Source organism: Ambystoma mexicanum, chromosome 2p (assembly GCF_040938575.1).
Source record: "Ambystoma mexicanum isolate Mex_15411 chromosome 2p, UKY_AmexF1_1, whole genome shotgun sequence".
Lineage (NCBI taxonomy): Eukaryota > Metazoa > Chordata > Amphibia > Caudata > Ambystomatidae > Ambystoma > Ambystoma mexicanum.
The window spans coordinates 670447944-670472048 of NC_090923.1; the positions used below are offsets into that span (position 1 = coordinate 670447944).

Below are 24105 nucleotides of genomic sequence, written 5' to 3' on the forward strand. Positions count from 1 at the left end.
CCAACATGCTACAAACCAGAAACTTGCCGTGTAGGTAAGTTCCATGGGGTAGACAATGTAAAAAGTATAAGATACACATTTTTCTATTTTTTATTTAAGCGGTCTGCAATACTTACCCCTGCCATGTGTGGATATATGTGTGGGTGTCTGAAATGTTCAGCATACTTCCGACAATGCTACAGACCTGAAATTTGGCATGTGGGTAGGATTCATGGTGTAGACCATGTAAAATGTATACAATATACTTTTTTAGAAATGTCTTTTGTTTTAAGCGGTCTGCAATGCTTACCCCTGCCATATGCGGATATGTGTGTGTGTGTGTGTGTCTGCTCCTAATGTTTAGCATACTTCCCAACAAGCTACAAAACAGAAACTTGGCATGTGGGTAGGTTCCATGGGGTAGACAGTGTAAAAAGTATAAGATATAAATGTTTCTATTTTTTATTTAAGTGGTCTGCAATGCTTACCCCTGCCATAAGTGGATAAGTGTGCATGCTTTTTGAAATGTTCAGCATACTTCCCAACATGCGACAAACCTTAAATTTGGCATGTGGGTAGATTTCATGGTGTAGAAATTACAAAAAGTATAAAATATACATTATTTTAGAATGTTTTGTTTTTTTAAGGAGTCTGCAAAGCTTACCCCTGCAATATGTGGATATGTGTGTGTGTGACTGTTTGAAATGTTCAGGATACTTGTCAACATGCTACAAACCTGAAATCTGGCATGTGAGTAGGTTCCATGGTGTACACAATGTAAAAAGTACAAAATGTACATGTTGCTAATTTATGCAGTCTGCAATGCTTGGATATGTGTGTGTGTCTGTTCAAAATGTTCTGCAGACTTCCAAACATGCTACAAACATGAACGTTGGCATGTGGGTAGGTTCCATGGTGTAGACAAAGTAAAAAGTATAGAATGTACATCGGTCTACAATGCTTACCCCTGCCATATGTGGATATATGTGTGTCTGTTCGAAATGTTGGTATTATAAAGAAAGAGAGTATACACAGCCTGTAGTCTGGGGCAGTTAATCAGACCGTAGTTGTATTACAGTAAACAAAATAGTCTTATTAGGTTGTAAAAACAAAAAGTACAAAAAATCAAATAATTAAAAGTTCAAAAGTAAGAACTCTAAATTCTAAGCTATAATCAAATTAAAATTAGTATGAATTAGAAACTCTTATGGGAAGAGATATTGTTGGAATGTTTGCAACATATATAAATTATAGTGTCCAATTTAGTATCTTATACCACAATGCGCTTCAATCAGTGTGTATAGCTTAAGCCTTTCTGGCCTCTCGACATGTTTCTGTTCGTAATTCTCTAAATGGTGGACATTCATCAGGAGATTTAATCATTGTGGTCACTAATGGTGGCCGGACTTTTAACAATTGTGGTCCAGTCAGTCTTTCTAAAATAATTGACGTTCAAACTGTTCTCACACTGCAGGCTGTAAATAAAAACAAAACATTGCATTAGTGCTATTAATACACAACATCCATTGAAGAGTTTAATAATTGAACTCAGTGCCAAATCGCTGTCAAAAACTATTTTATCTCAATTGGCAGCAGGGGGTAGAAGATTGTTTGGTCTCAATCAGTAGACCTCAATTTGTAACGCTCTAAAGAAACACACAAGATTGTGTATTATATTCTTGCTTATCAAACTGTAGTATCTCATTGAGATAGAAGCAATTAATATGGGCATATTCATCTGTACCATTTGCCAAATCGGTTTCTTAACAAGCAAACTTGGTCTGGTCTCTTCCTTCCTTATACGTCCCTTTTATATAATGGACTCTGAGGGTAGCATTAATATCCAGTTAGTGAGTTGTTAAGCTAAACATCACACTACTTTCAGGAAAGCCATTAAAACATGGTTGTTTGTATAACCTGCCCCCCTGGCCAACCATGTTCCTCTCCCTTTTGTATACCAGCACCTATGTAACTTGGAACCTGCTTCTGTTGTTTGGTAAAACTAGGTATAAATCATGCTTCCTGTTATCCACGAGCATGCCCATTTCCTCCTGTAACTAAGACATTTGCTTGCAACAGCGCCTCGATGCCCGTGGGCTGTAGTGCGCTTTACAAATACAATAAATAAATAAATAAATGCAATCTTTGTTAAAGAGAGAAACAAATATTGAGTCTCTTACCCGTGATTTAGATACTGCAACGACTAGTTTCAGTGGGTAGAGGGAGGTGAATTCCTCTTAAGCTGTGGGCAGAAATTAAGCCACAGTTAGAAACTCCATGTGCTTTTAGTCGTTAACAGTACACTCATTTTGTGTCTTTCCGTGATGTTATGCTATCTGAAATAAATTAAAAATTGACCGTTTCTATGCACTAATCATCCTTATGTATATTTTTTTATAAGTATGACTGTAGGGTAGGCTGGTATCTGCCTCAAAGATTAACCGCTGTTATAAACATATGTAACGTGTTTACGCATCTCGCATGGCGAGGTCTACATATTTACAGTCAGGTACATGAGTGGTGGAGTCTATAACTCTGCGCTTATCACAATATCGCGGCTGCTGCCTTAGCAGCAGATTGATCTGGCATCGCTAAATAAGTATACTTTGTTTAACTATAACGGAACCTCCAAAATCTATTGGATAAGGGCTTGCTGCGAGTAATACTGTCTCTTGCGCTTATGTAAGTGATTTCAGTCCGGCACACACCCATGTCAACGCCTAGCATGTAGTGCACAGCTGAAATTCTTATTTATTTTTGTCTAAAAGTTCTTTATTCTGAACGATATACCACTCATATCACGCCCTTCTCCTGAAACCCCCCCAGTCACACTGAACCAGGAATCAGGCTGGTTTGCAAAGGTAAATATTTATTTCTGTATTTAAAATGTAATCACAATATGTCTAAAGAGGTACACGTGGGAACATTTCCCAAAACGAAAATTTGCGGCAATATTTTCACTGCGCGAAATTCGCAATAACGGGAGAATCGCATTGATTTGGAATGCGGTTTTAGGTGCGATGGATAGATATGGATGTTAGCTACAAACAGAAGTTGAAAGTTTGTTTCTAGCACACAAACGAGGGAGTTGCAGACGTTTTAGTAGAGGTCATTTTTTCGAGAATGGAAAACAGGAGCACTTTTAAAAGTGCTTACACTATAGGATGACTATGAACAAAACTAATACCCCACAGGAACACAGTCACTTGATCAGGGTGACTGCCTGCTAAGGAAGAGAAACGGCATTGACTGTCAAGCTGTCAGAATGGCTTTTAAAGTTATCTTTAGAATGAACTGGGCAAAAACACCAAATATGGTCATAATTGCTGAGATTGTTATAGATTCTTATGGGGGCCACTTTGGATAGTTGCACACAAACACAAGCAATGATTTAATCCCAAGAAAACATTTGAAATCTTAAAATTCAAGTCGGAAGCAATCAAAAGCTGTTTCACACGTGTAAAAATTTCCCAAAACGAAAATTTGCAGCAATATTTTCACTGCGTGATATTCGCGATAACGGGAGAATCGCATTGATTTGGAATTTTTAGGGGTTTTAGGTGCGATGGATAGATATGGATGTTAGCTACAAGCAGAAGTTGGAATTTTGTTTCTAGCACAAAAACGAGGGAGTTACCAACGTTTTAGTAGAGGTCGTTTTTTCAAGATAGGCGCAAGAATGGAAAACAGCTTTTAAAATTGACAAATGGGTTGCTTACACTATAGGATGACTATGAACAAAATGAATTCCACACAGGAACACAATCACTTGATCAGGGTGATTGGCTGCTAAAGAAACTCACCTTCTTCAGATGAGAAAAGGATCAGCGCAAAGATAGTTTTAACAATACTGGTTATGGAGGAAGATAGGATGGGTTGTAGAGAGGTTTCATACAATGCAAAGATACTCCTAACAATACAGGTTCTGAATACAAGATAGGATGGGTCTAAGATAGGGATAAGACTATGCAAAGTACATATGCTAGTGACATAATTCTTCCTATTTATACTCACTGGATACATTTTTAAATGGAACCGTCAGTTCTGGTCAGGGAATTGGATCTGGTTTAGGAAAGACAGCTTTGTACATCGGACTAGGCAGTGTCAGCAAGGCGCTCTGGTCGCAGCACGGCACAGGACTGGATCGGATCTGCCCTTCTTGGATCTGAGGATATTTATTTTCAGCAGGCAAGCAGTAACAGCACAGCCCAGTTGTATTATGTTGCTTCCCCTTAGGCTTGTGGGGTTCTGTTATGGAATTTGAGGACTAGCTGAGAATGGCTCAGCTATGTAGTGGGCCTTTTGCTTTTCCAAGTTTCTGGAGTCTGGAGCAAGGAAGATGTAGAGTTCAGCAGCAGGGTGCTCCACGAGCATCAGGATAGTGAGTGAATCTGTCTGTCCTTATGTGTGGTGAGCTGTCTCTATTTATGCCAATCATAAAGGGGTGTGTGTGCTGGTTTAGCCTAAGCTTGTCCCTTTGAAAGGTGATTGGGTCAGAGTCTACTCTGTGCCTTGATAGGAGGAGAGAAACAGAGTGTCATATTTATGGTGCAATTCTATGAGGCTGAGAATCCACCCCTAGCCCCTCGAGCACAAAATCTACTTTAGGCAAAATACTTATTTCCACATGTGCAACCTCTATAAAAATCACATATACAGATTACATATTTTACCTAGCAGCTATTCCTCAAAACCCCGTAGCTGTGGGATCTTGTCTCCGCTTTTCACAGAATTTTGCCCTTTTCACTATGAACACAATGTCCAATATTTAAGCAAATTTCTACAAGTGTGCGTGTTTAACATGGGAATAAGTATAGAGTTTCATATTTCTAGCAGAAATACATTTTGCGTAAAATCACATTTCTTGCCATTGCTGTCCTGAACCTATCACCCAGTTCTGGCGCCTCTTCACCTGTGCATCCAGGAATTAAATTAACAACTGTGTTATTTTTATATTTTTCACAATTTTAAATAGTACGTTATCCATCTTTTTAAAATATGTTCTTTGTCATTTTTAAGCAACAAATGGTTGTTTTGCTCCTCCCCTTGGTCTCTCCCTGGAAGCCCAGGAGCCATCCCCCATGTTTGTTCCTTGCAGAGGCCATTTATGACCGCCTTCACACTTCAAATTTCCTGCTCTGCAGCTTTGTCATTGTTCCTTTTGCCTCTGCAGACCAGGTTTTTTCCTACCCTGTAATTAACACTTCTCTGTGATTTCCTGCTGGGGGGAAAGACCTTCTTTCTGTGAGAAAAACCTGTTATTCAAGTTCTGCAGTTTCAGCCAGGTTTAAATTAATTGTTAAATTCTGTGGCCTTTTCCTTAGCACAAAACAAACTTGTTATCAAATAACAGCTAGGATTCTCATTCAAGATTTTAAACCATGGGATCAAAACAATTACAATATGGGTTACTATCAGTAACAGGCCTCTTATATTGCAAACATTTGATTTTCAGTTTATACATGTTAAAGTTTAATCAGGCAGGCCACTGACAGCTGTCATCACAGCAGCCCTCTGCTGCACAGAGATTTTTGACAGATCCAAAGACAGGCCACTTTTGCTGTGGAAATCCCTTTATGCTCTCCGCCTTTCAGGACATTGTAAATTCACAATGATTTCTTAAACTAAGTGATCTGTAGCACCCAGCAAGACTTTTGAATATTTGAAGGTGTTCTGTACCGGCATTCTGAAGTTCCAGCAACAAAGAAAAGGTGATTTAAAGCAGGATTTGAAGTATCATTTAGCAAAGCACTGCTTTCTCCTTCTGCACTCCATTTTCAATTGTTGTGGAGCCCAGTGACACATTCCAGTAGTGAGAGCTCTGTTCCACCACGGACAACATGCGTGGCAGATTGGGCAGCCATCTTTTTGTGAAAGGAAAAGCGTGATTTGCAGGGGTTTTGCGGCCATTTTTCTGTTTCTGCCACCATCATAACAGAGTGATGCAGCATAGCAGTGCAAAAGTGGGTCAATACATCCCACACTTACCTCCCTCGTGAAGATTTGGGTCTGCTTCTCTCCCTGTGTAGCAGGCTCTGTTGTGTCCCTGTAACTATGGGAACCATTTACGAGACATAGAAGATGTCTATGAGGGAGAAGTGTAAAGTGGCCATGTTTGAATAGGGTTATTGTTCCATCTAGAATATAGTCTATAGTATTCTTGGTGCCTTGTTGGTATAAAAATCTTATAAGGTCATGGCTACCATGTCTTGGAATGACTACCTTACCAATTTAATATGATGATATGATATGATATGGCATTTATAACGCGCCCATACACAAGTGATAATAGTAGTAAATGGAATGGTCAAGAATTGCATCTCCTATTGTGTAATATTGGGTGTTAACATATACCCAGAACTTGTTGCCTGGGATCTCAATCATTTGATTTTTTTCCATTTCACTGCATAGTTCAAGACCTTTGTATCACTTTTGGTCATGTAAATAAGTTCTTGTTCTCTTTTGGATAGCTTATCCTCTCTCATAGTTTGGTTGGAACCATTTATCGCTTCTAGTACTCTCCAGTTGAAGTCTTCGCATCCGTGATTTTTACTTATGAAGTGTTTTACCATGGGGGTGTATTCTATTTTGTTTTTTAAACACCTTCTGGGTCCCATAATTCTGGATTTGATTTTTGTGTTGGTTTTACCGATATATTTCAGGTCACAGGGACACATTATTAAGTAAATAATGTGATCTGTATTGCAATTGGAGAATGTGCTCTGTTTCCACATTTTGTTAATTCCTATATCTACTTCTTTAGACTTTATTTTTAGCTTACATACGAAACAGTTGCCACATGGATGGTGGCCTATGACTGGATTCAGGCCCCATGTAGTGGTAAGGCTCTCTGGGGTAGCAATTCTGGTCTGTGGTTTACTTCTGCTCATGCAGTTGCCTATATAGGTACTTTTTTGTAGGCATATATAGGGTGAGCCAGTTGTTCACTATGGACAAATAATTTCCAATGTTTATTTATGAAATTAGGAATTGCCAAACTTTGGTTGGTATATGTTGTCACAGAGACTAGTCTATTATCTGTTTTTCTATTAGTTTATTCCTCAAGTAACGCTTCTCTGTTGTTATTGTAAGCTCTTTTGGCTCCTTTCTTGATCAGTTATTTTAGGCATTGTTTGTTTCTTCGTTTTTTTGGGTATCCTTTGTTTCTCAATTTTTTGGACACTATGTCCAGACTTATCAGGAGGTTCATCTCTGGATTAAAGTCTCTTATTTCAAATTTCCTTATAGCATCAGTGGTGTTTTTAAGATAAGATGCCATCTTTTTAGAGACTTACCTCCTGATAAGTCTGGACATAGTGTTGCTTTATACCAACATTCCCCAACAAGCGACACGTGAGGCAATAGAAGAGATATTACACAATATAACAGATTCCAACCATGTCCCAAATTCCAGTATTATGTGGTGCGTGGAAATGGCACTGACGAAAACTATTTTGTATTCCAAGGCAAATTCTATCAACAAATAGAAGGCACCGCTGATAGGCATCGACATCGAATATCACGTTGACTTGACGAAAGTCTATAAGAACCTCCAGGAATGATCAGATTTATTGACCAACACGATAGGGCTCGGTGATATTAGCTTGCAGCATTTTGTTTACTTCCTCGGCCACTATTTGTTCGGCCTCTGGGAGTCTATAGGGTTTTAAATGGACAGATTTTCCTTTAGGTGTTCTAATTTAGTGTTAAGTGCCTTTGATTATACACTGGGGAAAGATGTGATTACATCTTTTAGAACTTCTTGTTTTTGGGTAGACAACTCAGGCGGAATTAGTTCAAAATTGTCTATGTCTTCTGGAACCAAACAAGATAGTACTTTGCCATCAGTCTCTTTCCACTCCTTTAGGAGATTCACGTGATATAAATGGACCTTCTGTTTTTGGTCCAGTTGAGTTACTTTATAAGTGCAGGTTCCCATTTGTTCTACTATTTCATAGGGCCCATGCCACTTAGAAACCAGCTTGTTTTCTGAGGTGGGTAGTAGGACCAATACTTTTTGTCCTATAGAAAACGATCTTAAGCCTACTATCTTATCGTAGTTGGATTTTTGTTCACCTTGGGCCTTTTCCATATAAGTTCTGACTAGATCTCGTACAAGTCTCATATGTTCTCGAATTCGGGTAGCGGTTTGAAAGATGGGAATGGGTGTCTCTTCTTGTTCCTCCGAGGTTTCCCAGGGCATGTCCAGGACATCTCTGGGATCTCTACCATAAAGTAATTCAAAAGGGGAAAATCCTGTAGACTAGTGCCCACATGATCATTCAGTCCCAGTCCTTCCCGTCTTTATCTACTAATTTTTTCAGGATTCATTTTAAGGTTTTATTGAATCTTTCCACCAAGCCATCGGTTTGGGGTGTTACACAGAAGTTCATGAGGTGGTAATATGGAGTAGCTCTTTGACCTCTGCCATGAGCTTGCCCATAAAATTTTAACCTTGATCTGTCAATATTTCCTTGGGAAAGCCAACCCTAGAAAAATACAGTAGGAGGTGTTTAAGGATTTGCTGTGCAGTATTGTAACGAGAAAGGCGTCAGGAATCGAGAGGGTGACGAGGAGAGAAGTGACCTTGATCTTGCTCTTTTCGTCCCAGACCCGCAGCACCTTTGTGGAAGAGAGCCTAAAATGGCAAACAACAGCACAAGTGTCCTTCAGCAGATGTCAACGGTACATGGGGCAAGCCTATGCCGATAGGCAGGAATGAGGGAAGCTCCCGCGCCCGTGGTACCGGCCTTGACTCCATTGAAACTAACAGCCAAGCAGTTCATCAAAGCCGTTGAGTCGAGGGGAGAACCAATAAGAACCGGGCGCTGTTGAGTGAGAATCGCAAAGTGGCAAGTTTTGCACAAAAGCTGATTAACTTTGAATGAACTGTAAAAGCTATGAAGGGGATACCAGCAGCAGAGGGAAACTTGCACCACGTGGGTGGTAATTTAAGAGACTCTGGTCGAGCCCCATATGAGAGAAACTACAGATACCAGAAGGCCATAGGAGGGCCGACGAAATAGGTCAAAGTGGTCATACAGAGGGTCAAGCAAAATCCCTGTACAATTGAAAGACTTTGATCTATAAGCAGCATGAGAGAAAGGGAAGTGAATCCCACAGTGAAAGTAAACATTGAGAAACCAAGAGAATTGAATCATGCTAAAGTCAAGAGGGGTCCTAGCCCGACCGAGGGAGATCCAGGGGAGAAGCCACATCCAAGAACATTGGGAATGAACTTTCATTTGGTTAAAGGAACTTTTGTTTTTGTTATTTGAACACATCAGGCCCGAAGGCAAGAGAATTTCAAGTGAAATGAGACTTGGCCATCAACAGTTCTGAGAACTGCCATTGGAACTGTCGTCTCGTGCTGGAGAAGCCTGAGACTGTACTGTGCTCCAAGCTCCCATCTTACCCCGTGTCCAAAACGTGGGGAAGGGAGACCCAGGCTACTGCATCCTGACATATTATTTGAGAACACTTCTTCCTTTTCTTGAGAACTATCCCACACACCATTTTGTATTAGTTATGAGGTTTTGGCAATAGGTTTCTTAGTATAGGCCGTTTTATTTTGAAACAACAACACTAGGACTGCCTTATTTCTTATTTGATGGTCGACACTTGCTCCCATCTTAGATTTAGGTGTAGATTAGGGGGTTTTCCAACCTGCACACAGCATTCATTGTTCAATAAACACTTTTGAACTGTGATCACTTGTGTCTGTCTTACTTGTCCAAATAACCAGACAAACTCAAGAAGATGGCAAGTTGTTGTTTTATTAGCAATTATCTAAAACAGGGAGTGTACAACGAACACCAATGAACGTAGGCTCATTCTCTCAGATATCCGCAAAAAATACAATTATATACTTTATTATGTGTCAGAATGACATCATGCTACGTGTCAATAATGAAAAACCTATCAACGGTTGGGATTGGTTAAGGGACACATCTAGATATACAATCATATAGGAGCTAGGGTTGTTATTGGCTGTGAAATATCAGGTGGACAACTTATGCCTACCTCTTCATATGTGTCATTTATGAAAAATCAGTTACATAGTGTTTCATGGGTTTCTTAAGCTATAAGGTCTTTCTTTATACCGACTAATACAATTGGTTTGGCACCCTTTTGCCATGTCTGGACCATTCGGTTAAATTAGAAGCACGTGAGCCAAGACCCAGGTGCAAGTAGATAGGACATGGGACTGCTCTACCACCCAATTAGCCCAGCATCTCTCATCACCCATGCCTTCTGCCATGGAATTGTCGTTGTACTTGGCCTTGCAGAGTATTCTCATCCTGGGAGTGCAACAGGAGTAAGGGCATTCACTATCGTATCTGGACCTCCAAGTGCAAGCCCTATTTCCATCCTTGATTCATGTGACAAGGGCCCATGAGTCTGCTCTTTCTGTAAGCTTTGAAATGTTTTAAATGGATTAAGACTTTGCATCCTTGTGTTCTTTCTTGCACCTTAACGTGAGAGGATTCATCCTCCACATACACGTTCCTCTTCAGCGTAGATAGCTGACCTCGACTTCTCAGTTCTTAACTTCAGGCCAGACAGCCTTCCAACGCAGCTCCAATAACCCCCTACTCTACTGCAACACAGTCTTTCATTCTTTCTCCATGAATCTTTGCCTTATTATTTCATGATACCAATGTCCAGTTTCTGTACAATGGCGGCTCTGCCTGCATTCAATATACTACTTATAGCTGGCCTGTATGATGACTTGATCTATCTTGCGTTTCAGCGTATGTACATTCTTCATACTTCTGATTTCTGCAACACTTTTTACAGTGTAATCTTCTTCTTTTACACCTTAAGGTTCACATGATTCTTTACTTCATCATTTCTCTTAAAGGATCCATACATCATGTTCATTCAGTATTTCAGGACGTTGTGCACCCTTTCCTATGATGTCATTAGTCAATTTTCTTATCTCTTTTTCATATTCCTTCACGGAGTTCCTTCTGTGGGCTATCATCAACTCAAGGGTACATTCAATATGGTTGACTTAATGGATACCATCTTCCATATAGTTGCTGCGGTATTGGTACAATAGCTGGTGTTAGACAGAGCACAGTCTTATAGCTCCAATACAGGGGAGGTTGGAGGGTAGAATCTCCTGCAGATATGTACATCTGCTCCTCTACAAGTTATTACGTGTACCAGTTTCCCTCATACTTACATCCCATACATGAGGGGTTGTTCAAGCTCTGTCAACCTTTCTTTCAATCTCTATTGACTCTTGGCAATGCTTGTTGTAGGTTTCCCCCAACTGACATACCATGTCAGGAGAATTGTAGAACTGCTGTCGCTTTGTTTCTCTCACAGTGTCTTTTGGCTCATGGCAATGCTGTTTCCAGGTTTACCCTAATTGACATCTCATATCAAGAGTATTGTACCATATTTGCCCTTTTGTTCACTCAGTAACATCTTTTGGCTTAGGCAACGGTGGTTCCAGGTATCCCCCAACTGACATCTCATATCAGAAGAATTGTACCATATTTGCCTTTTCTTTTCAGTTTTATTTGGTCAGAATTCCAAATAGCTTCCCAAATACTCTTTAACGTGTTCGCAAGTCACGGGCCCCCTACTCATTAAGGCTGACCGGTTTGCTGTGCGGCTGCTGCGAGGTGTTTTCACTGGGCAAGCTTCTCCTTCTTGACAGAGACTCGTTTGGTTCTCGTGTTGGCTTCTGAGTCCTTTGCCGCCAGAACCAGTGCAGCTCTGCAGGACCACGTCTCTCCTGGCCCGCTGCGCACCATTCACCTTAGCTTTGCCAGAGTTCCTCTTCTCCAGTCCCGAATGCCACAAATCTGCTACCGGCAGATGTTCCTTGTTCTCCACACGGCTCTTCTCCATGAGCCTGCCTCTGCCTCCAAACTCGCTTCCCACTCTATGCACTCTGCAGCCTCTCTCCTTCTTTGATCCTCCAGCTGCAGGTAAATTCCAATTTTTTAAATGACCCGTGCTGGTGCTTTGGGTCATGACATCGAGACTGTACATTAACCTTGGAGTCACATTCCCTCCACAGTGACTCCTTGCTCCTCTTCCTCATCCTGGAACATGAGGCTTTCTGGGACTAGGAGTCCAAGGAAGTACCAAATGATTTAAAAATAACATTGTTGGTCAGTTTTATGCAGACAACAATCATCATAAATATTAGATGTTACATAACAACATGCCATCAAATATTCTGGAATGAGTATTTCCTTCTCATGGAAAGGGCAAGAATACTGTGTCCCTGCGGTTGGAGCCCCCACCTCCACTCGGTAGTCATTCCCTCCCACATGATCCTCCCACCTGTCACCACCCGTAGGGTCAGGATCAGGTAGTGGCTGCCTTTCCACGGCCATGTGGGAGGAGACAACCACCTGGAATCAGGGATGACTCTGCAGGATTCATCATGCTATACTCAAATATGCAGCCAATAATAACACAGGGCTATACTCAAAATGTAGCTAAGTAAGGCACAGTGGATATACTAAACAATATAGCTAAATATGAGACAGTGGCTATACTAGAAAATTGAGCTAACTATGGTACAGTGGCTAAACTGAAATGACCGTTAAATATAATACAGTGGCTAGCTATACACTAAATTATTGCACAGTTGCTAAAGTCAAGCAGCAGCTAAATTCAACACAGAAGCTAAAAACAAAAAGGGCAGAAAGAGTAGAGTTCATGGTAACACTAACATTCTGATAGATACAAGACAGTGTCAAAAATCACAAATAAATAACTGGCTATGCGGCCAGACAGTCGTCTCTTACCTTGAAGTTGCAGCAGACAGCTTATAGAGGCTGGCGGGGTGCCCAGGGTATACAGGAAAACAGGCGATCGAGGTGCCATAGGGAGGTGCCCTTTGCTGTGGCCTTTATCTAGCTGTCCAGGCAAGGCTGCCCTGGGGCTCCATGCTAAGGCAACTTCCTGGATGGAAGCCACCAATCAGAGAAGAAGTGGGTGGGAGTGGGGTGGGGAGATGGACCAGAGGAAGGATCATGGATTAGGAAGTTCAGGAAGCGCGGATGGCGCACAAATAAAAAGGCCTGCTGAAATGGGGGCCGTGCACTCATCAAAGGTTCTCCCCAGACAAGGGAGCAGGAGGAAATTTGCTGGGCACTTGAGCGCACCCACCCCCAAAATTAGCACCTCCCGAGGGACGCTCAGGAGACTGCAGCTTCCTGGATGGAAGCCACCAATGAGTGAAGTGTGGGCGGCAGTGGGGCAGGGAGATGGACTAAGGGGGGGTACAGGGCTTAGGAGGCTCAGGAAGTGCGGGTGGCACACAAATTGAAAAGGTCCACTGAAATGGTGGCCGTGCACTCCCAAAAGGTTCATCCCAGCCAGGGCAGCTGGAGCAATGCGTGTGTGCACTTGAGCGCACCCACACACAAAGGGAGCACCTCCTGAGTGATGGTCAGGAGTCTGCAGCTTCCTGGATAGAGGCCCCCAATCAGGGAAGGGGTGAGACGGGGTGGGGTGGGCAGATGGACCAAGGGAAGGACCGGGCGTAGGAAGTTCAGTAATGGCGGATGGTGCACAAAATGAAAAATGCCAGCTGAAATGGTGGCTGTGCACTATGATCAATATACATAGGATGTGACTGCTGCAGTCAGCCAAACCCAGAGCCCATGAGAGTACCTTAATTCAGATGGTTCCTTGATGTGATGGGGGTGGCACCTGCTCCTATCTGATGACTCCCATGTGCTGGTCCACCCTCAGGCACTGTTCCTTCAATGAGGTTCCCCTGCAACAAACTAGTCCTGCAGTGGTCCCATGCCGTGGGGCCACCGTGATCACCTCTGCACAGTCCCCTTGCAGATATATTCTGGCAGTGACCCAGTTCACCACATGTGGCCGCTGTGATCACTGCCACTCATTCATCATCTTCGTGGTGGCTATGTGCCTTGGGGATCCGCCACGCTCACCACCATGCTTTCAGTCATTCAGGCAATATCCTCTTTGCCGTGGGGCTGCTGCTGCCACTCAGTTGGTGCTCTTGTCACAGAGCTCATTGGGCATAGGCCCTCTCCATCTTCTACACCTGGGTGCTTCAAACCCACATGCTGCCCTACAACCCCCTTCTCCTGGTCCTTCTTCATGCCTGCCAAATCGCTTCACCAAATCAATGCGTTTGGAGTAGTGTACTTTCTTTACATTGAGTACTTCAGTTCTGTAAAGGCATAACTGTTAATGTTAGGTGAATTTGCTAGTGTCTAGATTGTTTTTTCTCCAGATTTTCTCCAGTTTGTGATTTTCCTTTCTTAAGTAACTTAGTCTGGGGATGAACCATTTGGCTTGTTTCTTTTTTTGAGAGTTTTTAAAAGGTTTCTTGGGGGCAGTACAGTCCAATGCGGAAATAATTTGTGAATGTGGTGGTGTTTTGCATCCAATGCGGTTGTTGGTTCATCTGCGGGGATGGTAGATTTGATTGCGTCTAGTCTTTCTAGTAGGGAGTTCATGTGTATTACTCTCCATGGTCTGGTCATGGTTGATGTTTCTTTTGAAGGTCCGGTGAGGCTTGGTGTCTCTGGGAATATTGTGAACAGGTAGATAAGTGATCTCCCATGGGGAGGTGCACTGGGGAGCAGATAGTGATTATGTTTTCATTATAAAAAATGCCACCCAGCGTGTGTCCATCTATGTCGGTGGGACCCTTAACCATCTGGTTGAGGCAACAAGTGTGTCAGCTAAATGTGAGCTGTAGGAGGGAGGTGTGTGGATTAAGAGGAAGCTTAGTGTCACTGTGGGAGAGATGGAGCAGGTCAGAGATAGCAATTCTCAGTCTGAGATGATGTCAAGAGTCTCTGTGCACCAGAGCTACACCACCCCCTCTCCTATTGTTGTGATTAGCACACATGATCTTGAAGCCCAACAGGATGTTCTTGTGGATAACCGAGGATTGATCAACTGTGAGCCAAGTTTCCGTGATGAAGAGTAAGTTAATCTGGTCTTCAGAGGGAAGGTCAAAAATGTCTGAGCAGTGCTTGGAGAAAGAACATGCATTGATTAGGAGGCATCTTGCCTGTCATTTCTGGGTGGGTCTGGCTGCTTGGACCAGTGCTGTTGGGTTGTTCAAGGTTGCTTTGGTTAGATTCCCAGGGCTCCACGTTAAGGTTCCAAATGCAAAGAGGCTTAGCAGACTGTTCTTTGGGGCATGGCATATATCTAATCTCTGGTTGTGTGGTTGAGTTTGAGGTTGCAGGGTTGTCTAGTGATGGAGCATCAGGTATTGTTTCTTGCAGGCCCCTTTGATTCACTGGTTAAACAGCTGTGCGGTGAAATTCAGGCAAGAATGTTAGGTCTTTAGTGAGTCCTTGTTCTCAGATCAGTGTTAGATCATAGTAATGTGGTTCAGCGGGATAATTCAGCAGGTATCTGGAGATAAAGGCTGTCAATGGTCTCTTGAGATGAGGTAATGGGAAGCCTGTAGAGTCTCGGGATGCCTGATGAGAAGGTGTAGTGATGGCTGCTTCCAATTCCCTCCTTGTTCTTTCTTCCCTTCTGATTCTTCTATCTTTGCGGTTTCTAGGTATCTTGTCACAGTGTTGCAATTGATGACGATCTGAAGAGAGGGTGATACTGTAAGGTGAGATTAGATTATATGGGGTAATATTTACCTTTTGATTTTCATCAAGCCTGTGTTTGCGGTTTGTTCATTTAAGGATGTCCTCATACCTCTGATGATGGTTAGTTGGGATAATATTTAACTATTCTGTGAATAATATAGGCCAATTGGCTTGTAGACTACACAGAAGAGATGATTTTCATGGGTCAAGTTATGGAAAGAGTTAATTTGTTGTAGCAGTGTATGCAGGTATTATAGTGAATCCAGGGTTCATGAGGAACTGTTTGCTTTTGATATTCTATGTGTCAAGGGCGTAGTTTTAGTGAGATAAGATTGAATTGGACAGACTAGGTATAACAGGTGTGATGATTTAGTTTGGTGCTTGTTGCTCAGGCAAATACAGGCAATCCAACCAGTTATTTGTTGGCGTGTAGATACAATATCCTGAGCTACGCTGTTATTATGGGGACAGCGCAGTGAGTTCATGTATGTAGGTGATTGGTGTGCAGAGCCTTTGTGTGTTTAGTTTGTAGGCACAAGTAAATGTAAACTAGTTGTTATGCAGTCAAAAGTAGGCAACAAAAATGTAGTCAGTGAAATAGTCGTAGTGAAAATACCTCTGCAGTGAAAAAACTGACAAGAAAAAAGGTGTCAAAAATGCAGCTGAAAAATAGCCAAAAATGTTGTGCTGCTACGGTAATTGTTAGGGTTAAGCAGGGTTTAGTGGGCTTGTGAGTACCTAGATTAGTGTTAGGATAGGTGTTAGGTAAGGTTAGGGGTTAGGGTAATTATAGAAATGAGGGTTAGAGTAAATATGTTGGGGTTTGGTTAGTGGTTAGGGTAGATTAAGTGTCAGGGTATTAGGGTGTTAGTGTATGGGTCTCGGTAAGTGTTAAAGAAAGGGATACAGAGGTTGGAGAGAGATGATGATGTTGGCGTAGGACAGTGGTTAGGATAAACGTAGTAGTTCGGGTAAAGTAAGCATCAGGGTAAATGTTAGAGTTGTAGTTAGGGTAAGGTTAACATTACAACAAGGGTATGGGTTAGGGCAAGGGCTATATAATTTGTGGCATGCTGGTGACAGGGTTGGACATAGGTTCACTGTTCATTTTCTATTTATTTTACATTCCGTAATATGCATGTAAAATGCATTCTGTGAGAGTTTGGGTAGGATAAAGGTTGTAATTAGAGTTGGGTGAAGGTTTAGGAATGGAGTTAGGGCTATTGTGGAGGTTTTGTTAGAGCTTTGGGTGATATTTAGCAGTGGAGTTTGCTGAAAATGGGGTGGGGGCATGACCTCTAAATGAAAGGGGAAAGGGGACCCTGCCAAATGAGTGGGACAGATTGGTGTGCCACAAAGTTGGGGCGACATACACCCTTGCCCCTCGACCCCCCTAAAATTACGCCCATGATATTTAGGGTTGCCACCTTGTACTTTTGGGTATTTAAAATATAGCCTTTCGGCAACCTTATTACTGGCAACATGTTCACACTTCGCATTGCGTGTATTCAATCACAAAATTTTGTTAATTATTTTTATTTGGTTTTTATTTAATTTTTAAAGTCACATTGTACACAGGCAACAAGTGATCCATCGTACAAATTAACCATAACATATTTGAGAGGAAAAAGAAATGGATGAACCCTTTGTGCAAGTGTATGTCTATCTTTACCTCTATCCCGACCCGTTCACACCCTCCTGCCCCCTTATCTCATTTCACTGCAGACTCTGAGATTTGCTATCGTAATTATAGACATTGCATGGGGAACCTTCGTCATATGCAAGAACAATCACATGTACATCAGTATATGCATGAATATGGCAAATCAGTTACAGTTTACAGGTGTTACATCGTAATTTAGCGTATCTGCATGCATTGTTTCATTGATCGTAACGTGAACAAAAATCAGCCCAGTCTGTTTCAAAGGAGGTGCGATCTCCATGGATGGCTGCGGTTAGGAGATCCATACGATATGGCCCATTCATATTTACTCAGGAGATCATCTCTCTTCCAGAACATGGTAAGGGATGCCCTGGCTGCCAGGAGTAGGCCATGTGTCATCCTCTGCAGTTTAGTGAGAGTGTCGTCCTTCTCTACTAAGCCAAATAGTATCAGCATTGGTACTTTCTCCCTTGTCACTCCATCCAGGTCTTTTATCCAATGTAGGACCTCATCCCAGTATGACTGGGCCGCTGTACAGCCCCAACACAAATGCCAGTAGTGAGCTCCCATCCCACAATCATGCCAACAAAGGGAACTTACTCCCTGGTACATTTTAGCCAGCCTAACCAGGTCATAATGCCATCTGCAAAGAAGTTTTATGCCATGAAGTTTGTATAGACAGGAAATCGATGTTTGTGAGGTTCATATTCATATTTGGCACCAAGCATTCGTTGATATTTCCATCCCTAATTCCCCATCCCATTTCTCCCTTAATTTGTCAGATGGGGATCGCTTAGTTTCTATTAAGGCTCGGTAAACTGCACCTGTTAACCCCATGGAGCCGGTGCCAGTGTCTAGCACTCTCTCAAAGGGTGTAAGTTATCTTTGCAATTGTTCTTCCAGATTTCCCTGGTCATGACCCCCTTCAGTTGTAAATATAAGAGTATTGGGAGTGGACCCAGCCCTGGTGCTTCCTCGAGTTCCTGTACAGTTATAAAAGATCCCGCTTTCCAAAGCTGACCTGCTCTCTCTAGTCCGGCCTCGTACCAATCTTGATATCCTGTGGGTTCTGGGAAGGCGTCACAAATTCCTAGTACCCACGGGTGGGCCAGCGGGGAGGGCCAAGTCGTAACACCCTTCATCCCTCTGCCCTGTCTCCATATATTCCACAGGGTTCCTAGTATGGGTTGATCCTGTATTCTCTTGAGCAGCTTTGGTCTGAGCACCCACAACCCTTCCCCCACTGTAGCGGAGATGATAGTTATCAGGTTATACCTACTGTAGGTCTTTCTGTGATCTGAGATGTGGGATCAGGACTCTTAACTGTGAGGCTTTATAGTACGAGTGTATGTCAGGTAGACCCACCCTTCCATCTTCTTTATGTAGGTGCAGTAGACTGTCGGAGACCCTGGGTGTTTTGTCCTGCCACAGGAAGTTTGTTGGGGACCCTTTGGTTTTCCTGAAGTAGTCATCGAGTATAAGTATAGGGAGCATTTGGAAGAGATAAAGGATTTTGGGTAGTATCACCATTTTGATGGCATTGAGACATCCCATCCAGGAAAGTCTGAGCCGGTTCCATCGTTCAAGTTATTTTTCTATAACCGTTGTGGTGGGGTGTGGGGGGAGTTGGCCTTGTAAAACCCTTTAAGGTCCCTAGTGACATTGATGCCCCAATATCGTAACATGTTTAAGCTTTCATGCCCAGGGGGGCAAACCGCTCGACATCAATATGACTATCTCTATTTATTGGGAACAGGACCGATTTTATGGTGTTTATCTTAAACCCTGTCAGCAGACCATATGTCTCTATCACCTCAATTGACGCTGTGATGGAAGTTCATGGGTTTCTTACGTGAAGTAACATGTTACCTGCATTGAGTCCCAATTTGTATGTCTTTTCCCCAACCCTGATTCCCTCCACCATTTTATCCCGTCTCATCCTTTGGGCAAGTGGTTCTAGTGAGAGAACGAATAGTAACGAGGAGGGAGGCCATGCCTGTCTGGTCCCTCTTCCCAAGTTGATTCATAGGATTCTTGGCACTAGACCTATCTTCAGCAGGACCCCGTCTAAGAAGTCCAATGCCACCCTGTTGAATGCCTTTTTGGCATCTATGGAAAGAAGGTTGGGGGTCACCATGCAGCCCTTGGGCTTCATTTATTAGGTGGAGTGTCTTCCTCATGGTGTCTGCCCCCGGCATTCCATTACTACACCCACCTGGTCAGGGTGTACCAATTTGGGCAGATGACCCTCAAGCCTAGCAGCGATGACATTTGCATAGATTTTTGCATCGATGTTCAAGAGTGATATTGGTCGGTAAGATCCACAACAGTTAGGGTCTCTGCCTTAATTCCGTATCACTGTAAGAAGGGCTTGGTCGAAGGTGTCGCATTACCCCCCCTGTCTCCATGATGGCATTGAAGAGTATTGTTAGGAAGGGAATCAGAGTTGCTGAGAATGTTTTGTAGGAACCTGGTGTGAAGCCGTCATCGCCTGGAGCTTTCCCCAGATTAAGGCGACCGATGGCCGTCTTTATTTCCTTTCCTGTGATTGGGGTTTCAGGGCATCTGCTTCTGTTTTGGACAGGGAAGGGAGGTGGGATTCTGTTAAATAGCGATCAATAGGCCTTTTGGGTGCTACGCCATCACTTTTGTATAAAGCTTCATAAAAAGAAGCAAAGGCTTGCTGAATTCCCTCTGCAGTGCACTCATTTTTACCATCCGCCCCCTCCACTCCGGTCACCCATCTCTCGGCATGTTGTTTCTGTAATCGCCAGGAAAGCATCAGCCTTGTCCCCTTTCTCATAGAATTTTTACTTGAGGAACTGTAAGTTCCAGACAATCTTACCCTCCTCCAGCAGCTTCAATTCATCCCTCAGGCCTCTAGCATCTATAAGACACTCCTGTCTCTCAGTGGGGAAAAATTGGGCACGTGTCTCCGCTGTCACTATCTTTTCTCTTAGTCTATTTTCTATAAGTATACGTTCTCTTTTTTTGCGGGCTGCTTCCCTGATGAGGATACCCCTCCACGTGGCCTTGGCCGCATCATACACCAGGGTCCTTCTCACCTCTCTCGTATCATTAGTAACAAAGAATTGTCTAATTTCGTTTTCCATTTCTTCTTGGAAGATCGGGTTGTTCCATAGTGTGTCGTTGCACCGCCATTTTGAACTTCGGGGGCACATACCCTCCCAGTTTAAATCTTAGGACACCATGTTATGGTCCGACCATAAGATCGGGTGAATGTGAGTTTCTCACTACCTCCCATAGGTCTCTCGACACGTAAAGGTAGATGATCCTCTTGAATGTGCCGTGTGGGGAGGAATAAAAGGTGAAGCCTCTTTAATGTGGATGCTGGTGTCTCCAGGTGTACCTCAAACTGTAGAGTTCGCGGTCCGCGCCTAGCCCCGTTTCACCCTGACCTGTGGCTTCATGTAGCATTTCCCCTTCAGCTTGTCTATCAAGTGTTATGTCCATCCATACGTTAAAATCTCCCCCCAGTATAAGGTGACCCCGTGCTGCCTCTCCCATAATTTTTTCTAAAACCCTTTGCAAGAATCTCTTTTGGCTCTAGTTGGGAGCATATATTGTGGCAAAAGAGACCCTTATGTTCCGTATAAGCCCTGATATCAATAGCGATCTACCATCCGTGTCTGACCAAGTCTTTGTAATCTCCATGCGCAACCCTTTTCATACTAGGATTCTGACTCCCGCCCTCTTGGTGACACCAGAGCCCCAATGTGTGCCACCTATAAGGTTACTCGGGATTCTACACTTATCTCTCCTTTGATATCTGGTTTCTTGTAGGAAGAGAACATCGATCTCAGATCTTTTAAACTCTCTTTCTACTAGGGACCTTTTTGTGGGCGAATTTAGACCTTTGATGTTTAGTGTGCATACACGAACACGATCGCTTACTCGAGATGTCATTGCTGTTGCTATGTGAGATGCTCATGATCTACACCTGCTACCACACGCAAGTCAGGTCCCTTGGTTACAATGTGTTCGAGTGTGATAAATGTCATGACCTGAGTCTGTTTGCGGGTTGAGTTTTCCCTAGTCTCCCTGCCCCCACACAACCCTCCTTCCACTCACCCCTCCATTTCCCACTCCACCCCGTACCTCCCTCCCTTTGAGGTGCCCGGTCCCTCCCAGTTAGCATCATAAGGTGAGTCCGAGCCACCAGTGAGGATCTTTACCCAGACCCCAGCTCTGGCCACCACATTGAAGGGTACCCCACATTTTCCTAATAACTATAACATCACTTAACTGCACTGAATTTTTCGTGACTCACCAGGCCCGAGATAAGGCCAGGCAACAATTTATGTAACCTGTGCTCACTGGTCCGAGGATTACTCACGACCAGTACCCGGTAAGTTCATGTGTGTACACCTCTCTTTGCATCATGTCGCTGGCACGTTCAAAGGCCACTTTATGGTGCATTGGGCGAAGATGAATTCAGCTTGATGCATTTCCTTGAGCCTGGAATTCTTCTCAGTTTGGGTCCTTTCACCTTCCACCCTGTGTCGCCTTCGCCCCCTCGCCTGTTTCCTGGGGTGCAGTCTTCTTCATCAAGTAGTTCTCGGATGGTGTCTTTAACCCCTAGTTCTGTGACGGGTTTGTACTTCCATCAGTCTACCCCAAACTTGGTTAGGGGCTGGCATAGACGTCTCTTGGCGAGGGTTAGGGATGAAAGGTCTTGGAATATGTGAAAGCGTACCAGGACCGATCTAGGGGCCCCAGCTGGGCCTCCGACTCTGTGCAGTTGCTTGATCTTCGTGACATCGATCGTGTCATTTTCAAAAAGGCATTTTAGAATCTGATGGCTTATGCTCTTGAGGTCACCTTTCGTCTTACCATCCATACTGGAATTCCGAAAAAAAATGAGGTTATTTCTCCTTTCTCAGTTTTCAAAGTCGTCCATCTTTAGGACCATCTCTGCTTCTCGTCGCTCTATTTCGTCTAGGTGTACTGTAGAGGAGGAGCCAAGTACCCCTACTCCAAACACCCGCCCATATTACCGGTCTGTTGGAAACCAGAGTATGAGACATGCACAGAGCAGTTGAACAGACAAAGAGCAGAGTATGGACTCTGTGCAGTGCCAGTGAGAGTACCAATACCTAAGAAGATCTGGGAGGCAGGGTACCCATTGAGAAAACTGTACCTGCATACAAGAAAATGTGATGGCCATTTCAATGATATTCCTGAAGACGCACAGCTGATAAACGCAAAGATGAATGGTGACGTCACACAGAATCGAGCTGATGTCTGTAGAAGAGATGCAGAGACCAGAGAATGCAGATATTATATAAGGCATCAAGAACGTATCAAGGATAAGTGACAACTTAGGATCAGGTTGAAAAAGCTTATGCCATAGAACCAAATGAAGATATTAAGCTAGTTTATACATGTACAGATGCAAAAGAAATGCAAGCAGATGAAGTAATCTTGAGGCTAGATTTATAGTAAATAGATTGCGGCAAGTGCCAATATATATATATGCGTATAGACTAGTAAAGGATGGATGTTTCCACTACACATTATAAGCAGTGCTGGACATTAGCAAGAAGGCCTCATTTCAGCGTGTCGCAGTTAAAAAGAAAATTGAACTACAAAATGAACCTCAGCAGAAGGAGTTAGATGAGCCAAAGAAGCCAAGGTCTTATCAAACTGGCGTGAACTGACATTGGATACAATTTGTATGAAAGAACGGAAGCTCATGTTCAGAAGGCTTGATAAAAACAAAAGACGCCAGAGGACTATTAGAAAATAATATTTTAATACGCTAAAAAGCTCGATTCAATGGTCTCCAGTCATGCGGAAGAACGAGGTTGGATGATCGAGGTGGTCACACCTACGCATGAGGGCAGTCTGTGCCCACACTCCTTAAAATTTCTCTGAGCACTGTACAAAGTCTAGGCCAGGCTTCAAAGCCCTAAGTGACACTGGACCATTGAAGTGAAGATGGATCAATTAGCTAATTGGTGGGAAGCTAGTGTTAAGACGAGCTCACCAGCACCTGGATGTTTAGTCTGCAAGCTGCTAGACGTACGTGGAAAAGTACTGATGGGGGTTAGAAGCCAACCCATTGTAGAGGACCGTGTAATTAAGTGTCCTATAGTCTGTGTAGCCAGTGGGACGGTGTGTATTTAGTGACGTTCATACTGCCCATTTTAAGAGGAGGGCTTAGTTGGCCCACCTGATGTCAAGTACACTATCACTTTTCCTTCACTGTTCTATACTGATATGGAACTTGTACATAGATATTCACTTAGAGCATATCACTTCCTTCAATAGATTTTTGTAGTTTGCCAAGGAGGATGACTTTGGTAATGACGCAGGTCAACACGCCACTGATGATGATTTTGCTTAATATAACCTCTGTTTTTTGTAAGATACGTTGAGTAAGGGGATCGATCGAGCGAGTGTTGATTTTCGTTGTACTCCCTGTTTTAGATAATTGACATTGACATTAAAACAGACTTCCTTTTGCCAAACTACCTGAGTCATTTTGATTATTGATGTATGAATAAAATATGCATCCCCATCCATCTCAAGGGTAATTGCTACTCATCAAAGGGGCTGGGATATCCAGTTCACTTGGTAGCAGAAATAGGATGGTTTATTAAAAAATCCATCGACATAAGTAAAAATTAGAGTCCAGGAAATATCACACAACTTTTGCCATTGGGCTGACAAGACGTGAAGCTCCCCCTAGATAGTGGTTAGTGTAATTATCAAGACCTTGCAAGGCGGGTGTGACGGGTCCCCTAGTTTCCATAGAATCCCTTCCCACGTCTACGAGAAGCTGATCGGATGACAGTTTGACGAAGCAGTAAAAGGGGTTTGCGATTCCGAGAATCAGAAGATGAACATGCGAATGGTGAG

At 43.0% G+C, this 24105-nt stretch overlaps 1 long non-coding RNA gene across 1 annotated transcript in view; it reads right to left on the reverse strand.

Annotated features, from left to right (window-relative positions):
* Window positions 1-820: 820 nt before the first annotated feature.
* LOC138565919 (uncharacterized) overlaps window positions 821-24105 on the reverse strand; it is an 85968-nt gene continuing 62683 nt past the window's right edge. Inside the window, exons 2-3 of the long non-coding RNA XR_011301705.1 lie at window positions 2160-2221; window positions 821-1454 (exon numbers count right to left, since the gene is read on the reverse strand). This is a non-coding gene — a long non-coding RNA (uncharacterized lncRNA). The remainder of the gene's footprint in view (window positions 1455-2159; window positions 2222-24105) is intronic.